This window comes from Poromitra crassiceps, assembly GCF_964638095.1.
Source record: "Poromitra crassiceps genome assembly, chromosome: 3".
Taxonomy (NCBI): Eukaryota; Metazoa; Chordata; class Actinopteri; order Beryciformes; family Melamphaidae; genus Poromitra; species Poromitra crassiceps.
Genome location: NC_139625.1, coordinates 20,854,299 through 20,860,067, shown reverse-complemented (window position 1 = coordinate 20,860,067; position 5,769 = coordinate 20,854,299). Strand labels below are relative to the sequence as shown.

General features: G+C 42.9%; 1 pseudogene across 1 annotated transcript in view; it reads left to right on the top strand.

Annotated features, from left to right (window-relative positions):
* The window catches only part of LOC310773011 (SLIT and NTRK-like protein 1 pseudogene), a 55,660-nt pseudogene extending 54,653 nt beyond the window's left edge, over nucleotides 1-1,007 (top strand). Inside the window, exon 2 of the transcript in view lies at nucleotides 3-1,007. The product of the transcript in view is annotated as an SLIT and NTRK-like protein 1 pseudogene (transcript). The remainder of the gene's footprint in view (nucleotides 1-2) is intronic.
* Nucleotides 1,008-5,769: the final 4,762 nt, after the last annotated feature.

Sequence of the window (5,769 nt, the reverse complement as noted above, 5' to 3'; positions counted from 1 at the left end):
AGACCCTGTCCAACCTCAAACCCAAGCCCTTGGTGGCACACGAGCTGAACATGAGAGACAATAACATCCACGCCATCAAAAAGAACCAGCTGATTGGCTACTCCAGCCTCAACCTGCTCGATCTGGGCGGGAACAACATCAAGGTGATTGACAACAGCACTTTCCAGAACCTGACCGAGTTGAGGTGGCTGTATTTGGATAAGAACTATCTGGATACGGTGCTGGCAGAGATGTTCGTGGGCCTTCTCAATCTGGAATATCTCAGTTTGGAATACAACGACATCCAGCTCATCGTGGCTGGCGCGTTCAGCCCCATGCCAAATCTGAGGGTTTTGTTCCTCAACAATAACTTGCTGAAATCTTTACCTGTGGATGCTTTCCTTGGGATTTCTCTATCCAAAATTAGCCTGCATAATAATTATTTCACCTATCTCCCCGTGGCTGGTGTGTTAGACCAGCTCAATTCAATCATCCAGATCGATTTGCACGGGAACCCGTGGGATTGCGCGTGCAACATCGTGCCCTTCAAGCAGTGGACGGAGAAGCTGGGGGCGGACGTGATCGTGAGCGACCTCAAGTGCGAGTCCCCAGAAGAGTTCTGGAAGCGCGATTTTCGCCACGTCCGAAATGACCGCATGTGCCCCAAGCTCTACGACGGCATCTCGCCCACCTCCCCGGCCAAAAACAGCACCATCACCGTGGACTCGGGGACGCGCTCAAACTCATATTTGGAGCCAAACCGCGTCTCCATCTCGGTGCTCGTCCCCGGGCTGCTGCTGGTGTTCGTCACATCCGCGTTCACCGTCGTGGGGATGCTCGTTTTCATTTTGCGCAACCGCAAGAGGTCAAAGCGGAGGGACGGGAACTCCTCGGCCTCGGAGATCAACTCACTGCAGACGGTGTGTGACTCGTCTTATTGGCACAGCGGTGGGCCGTACCACGCGGACGGGGGCGCGCACCGGGGCTTCGACTGCAGCGCACACCTCTCCACGACAAATGACGCCTAAAAGGGACTCTCCAGTCTAGTACAGAGGGACTCTCCAGTCTAGTACAGTAAGCCTGGATTACAAACAGTCACACAGAGAGACTGACGTACACAAGTGACTAAGATGAGTCTCTTTCATTACGTTTTCTTTTCATTATAGACCTATACAGACTTGTTTATTATTATTTTTTGGTTTTTCTCCAGTTGAACCAAGTCAGTCTGCTGCACAGGCCCCCATACTGTAATATATGTATATGCCAAGCCCCCCACCCCCCTGGCTAAACCCCTCCCTCCCTACTCCTCCTCCCAGTACTGCTATTTGCCGCAATCAGACTACGGATCTGTGTGAGACAGAGAGAGGGGAACACAGAGTGAGAGAGAGAGAAAGGGAGAGAGGGAGAGAGAGATATGTAGTAGAAGACCAGGGGAATGGTGCACGAACGCATGAATGTAACTGTAAATACTTGGACCGATGTATCATATTCTGCATGATGATATTTCGCATGGTTTCAACACACCACACACGAGGAACCATATCCACCTTAACCAACAAAGAAGCCAACTCGACCCTTATTTCATGTTCTATCAATATGACGATTATATATAGATATTAAGAATTATATATGACTATTACAAAGTGCCATTTCTCTATTTTTTGTGAACCTGCAGTTAGGATTTGTATTTGTTGTTTTAAAACTTGTTTGGAGAAAAGATGGAAAAAAAATAGAACAGATAATGATGACTAATTCGGAAAGGAGTGACGCAAGTGAAGCTGTCAGTGCATGTTCTCTTTTCTTTTTTTCTTTTTGTTTGTTTGTTATCATTTGATTGTTGATAAATATTGGGGTTATTTATACCGTACTAGTTGGTGCAGATTAAAACCACGTCTGCGCAGTCATCATCTCCTTTATGAATGTAAACTGTGTTATTTTATGGTGTGCCAATTGTTGACTTTCAGATATTCAGACATGCAGATGAGCATGACCAATTAACGTCACTCAGATGCATATGCTGCAAAGTTAATGTAGCTAAAATAACAGTTCCGTGGTTTTGTGTGTCAATGAATATAGCCTGCTTTGGGTGAGAGGAAGAAAAAAAATAACCATTTAAATGGGGGGTTTATACCATCATATTTTTTCAACAACTAAGCAAAGAAGTGTTTTCAATTGAGCTATGTAGGTACAATTCGATCTCTGTACAGAGCGCAGGTAGACTGATATAGACTAGAATGCTTTTTTAATGTCATAAAAAAAGTATTCCTCCACAAAAAGAACCTTATGGCTATGATTCACTTTCATTATATTGTGAGCTTTTGTAAAGCCATCTAATCTTGTCCAAATAAGAGAACTGAAACTCACTGTATTTACTACAAAAATGTGCTTGAAATAGACTGTTTTGGGTAATTCTTGCATTCTAACAGTGTCCATTGAGGGGAGATAGAGGATAGGAGAGGCCATGGGGCTGTATGACAAGAACACAGCATGTGGCCCAGTCCACAGTGATACGGTGTCTCCTCCACTGGGGGGGAAAACAAGGCACAAGCAGGTATTTATATATAATAATGCAAGATACCATTTTCAAATCGGCATTTTGAACTTGAGATCTTCTTTTATTTTTGAGGGGGAGTGGGGTGGGCATGGGGGGTGGAGCATGGTTTTTGTGGGCTCATGAAAAACAATGCCATGATTGAATACTTGTTCTGCAGAGCTCAGCTGCCGCGGGTCTGCTGCTTAGTTAGCCTATACTGCTTTTTACTGAGGAACAAACATAAAAAAGAGCATTAAAATAAAGGTGGTGGCATACTTCCAATATAACATATCCCCCCCCCCCCCCCCACCCAAAAGAAAAAGAAAACAAATCACCTTCTCTGCAGTATCGGATACAGATGCAAGGAATGTGCAATCTTTTTAAAATGTAGAATTCCAGTGCTGACCACGTATGTTTTTGCTTTGCAATTGATTTTGTGTTGTTCTTTTTAGAGCTCCTCCTACACACAATTCGGCTCAAAGATGCCATGGCCAAGACGAAAGTGTACAGTTTGACTTGAGATGGGTTTACACTCCCACCCCCACCCCCACCCCTCTGCCCCCTCTCTCCCCTGTCTAATGCTAACACAACAGGCCTGCCGTCTCTCCCCTGTCTCATGCTAACATAGTAGGCCTGCCATCTCTCCCCTGTCTCATGCTAACATAGTAGGCCTGCCGTCTATCCCCTGTCTCATGCTAACATAGTAGGCCTGCCATCTCTCCCCTGTCTCATGCTAACATAGTAGGCCTGCAGTCTCTCCCCTGTCTCATGCTAACATAGTAGGCCTGCCGTCTCTCCCCTGTCTTATGCTAACATAGTAGGCCTGCAGTCTCTCCCCTGTCTCATGCTAACATAGTAGGCCTGCAGTCTCTCCCCTGTCTCATGCTAACATAGTAGGCCTGCAGTCTCTCCCCTGTCTCATGCTAACATAGTAGGCCTGCAGTCTCTCCCCCAGTAAGCAGACTATAGCGCTGTCCCAAGGTGCTGAATCACTTTCCCACAGTCTCTTTTTGCCTTGCCTCTCCCCCTCCCTGCCTGCGTGTTTGTGCGCTCATGAGAGAATAAGAGAGAGAGAGATGTGTGATCTTTTTGCATGTACATATCGATACCCCTTACTTCCCCAAATGCCCCCCCCCCCCACCCGCCCCTTGCTCATCCCACCCCACCTCCACGCCCCTCCCCCACCACAATGTAATCAGGCACAGCTTGACCTTGGGGACTAATATCTCAGCAGATCTGTGACAAAACACTCGTCATCATTTCCCACATTATGTCCAATCGCCTTGTCTCCCCTCCCGTCCTCTCCCCCCTTCCAATGTCCTGCTTTCTGTCCAATCACAGGGGGATTGGGTAACTATATGTCTCTTCTGTGGAGTATTATTACTGTGACACAGCCCATTGATGATTTGTCATAATTTTCAAAAACGCTGTGTTTCAAAGTTACATTTATATGCTTTGCGATATTTGACCTGCTTCTATTTTGTTAAATAAAGTGTGGTTGAGGTTGAGTAAAAATGATGTTTGGTTTGAAGACATTTTGTTAGATTTGACTGAAGTTGAGCAAGTTGGTGAAAGGGTAATGAGACATTCGCCTATTTTTGTGTATACCTTATATCCTGAAGTGTCTGCAAATGCTTACGTGAGTTATGCTGCCTTCTATATTTGTTCATCAATATGGATTTCTAATGTTCTAGCTGATTTGCAATGTCTTCAAAATATATATACATTTTGCAATCTTCAGTTGTTGGTCCCAGCCGAAGGCCTTTCAGCTACCAGCCGGCTGGAGCTGAAACGATAAACTTTGTTACACCATAAGGGACATTGTTTATTGCTTATCTTGACTGTTTATTAAGAGGTTGAATTAAGTTAAGTTAAGTTTAAGTATATTAAGTTAAGTTTCTGTTCAACTTTGTTTAATCTGCCATTGCAAGGTCCCTGCGCCAAATGAAGAGTGCTGCATCAGTAACGTGGATGTCCTTTCTATTTCTGCTCCAGTAAAAGAGAAATTCTTATCATGATAGGCTGAGTTTATATTGCATTAAATATTCTGACTCAGTCAAATATAACTTCTTATCGTGATAGGCTGAGTTTATATTGCATTAAATATTCTGATTCAGTCAAATAGAACTTCTTATTGCGATAGGCTGAGTTTATATTGCATTAAATATTCTGATTCAGTCAAATAGAACTTCTTATTGCGATAGGCTGAGTTTATATTGCATTAAATATTCTGATTCAGTCAAATATAACCTATTGTGAAAGGCTGCGTTTATATTGCATTAAATATTCTGATTCAGTCAAATATAACTTCTTATCGTGATAGGCTGAGTTTATATTGCATTCAATATTCTGATTCAGTCAAATAGAAGTTCTTATCGTGATAGGCTGAGTTTATATTGCATTAAATATTCTGATTCAGTCAAATATAACTTCTTATAATGATAGGCTGAGTTTATATTGCATTAAATATTCTGATTCATTCATCAGGATTCTTGGATATTGAAAATCTTGGATATTGGTTGCTGCTGCGAACCCCAGAGAGAAAATTACACGTTTAGAATTTTAATGTATGCTGCAGTGCTTGGATCATTAACCCATATCCATAACAAACATTAACAAACACCGAAAATCCCAATAGAAGACTGTAAATGTATTATTTTCCTTGTGGGGGTTAACCTAGAATCCAAGATAAGTATCCAAGATATCTGGGGGAAAAGGGATTTAATAAGGATTCTGATTGATTAATCAGATGCCATTACTTTATCAATAATTATATCCAATAGCACTATATAGCAGTGTTTTTCAACCTTGTTTGTGCCAAGGCACTCCTTTGACATTGAAAAAAATCCCACGGCACACCGCCATCTCAAATGTTACAAAATGAAACATCGTTTTGACCCCCGCTTGTAATGGGCTCTTCATCCGGGTTATAGGTCTCGAAGACTTTGATTGGGAGGATCAAGTCCACAGTCTGTATTTTTCCTCTTCAAATATTTACCCATCTTTGTTGTTAACATTGTCACTTGTTCTAACCGTGTCTACCTGCATCTCTTTCTCTATATTGTTTGAAATCTACCAGATCATTATTACGCTACAAATCGCATTCTCGCCACCCACAGGCATAGACTCTATGGTAGCACTACTCTTCTATGCCTGTGGATGGCGACAGTGCTCAAGAGAGCTGTATGAAATGGCGCAGCTTAACATTAATTTTTTATTTGTACACACTACAGTATAGTGTGCCACGAAAAACACTG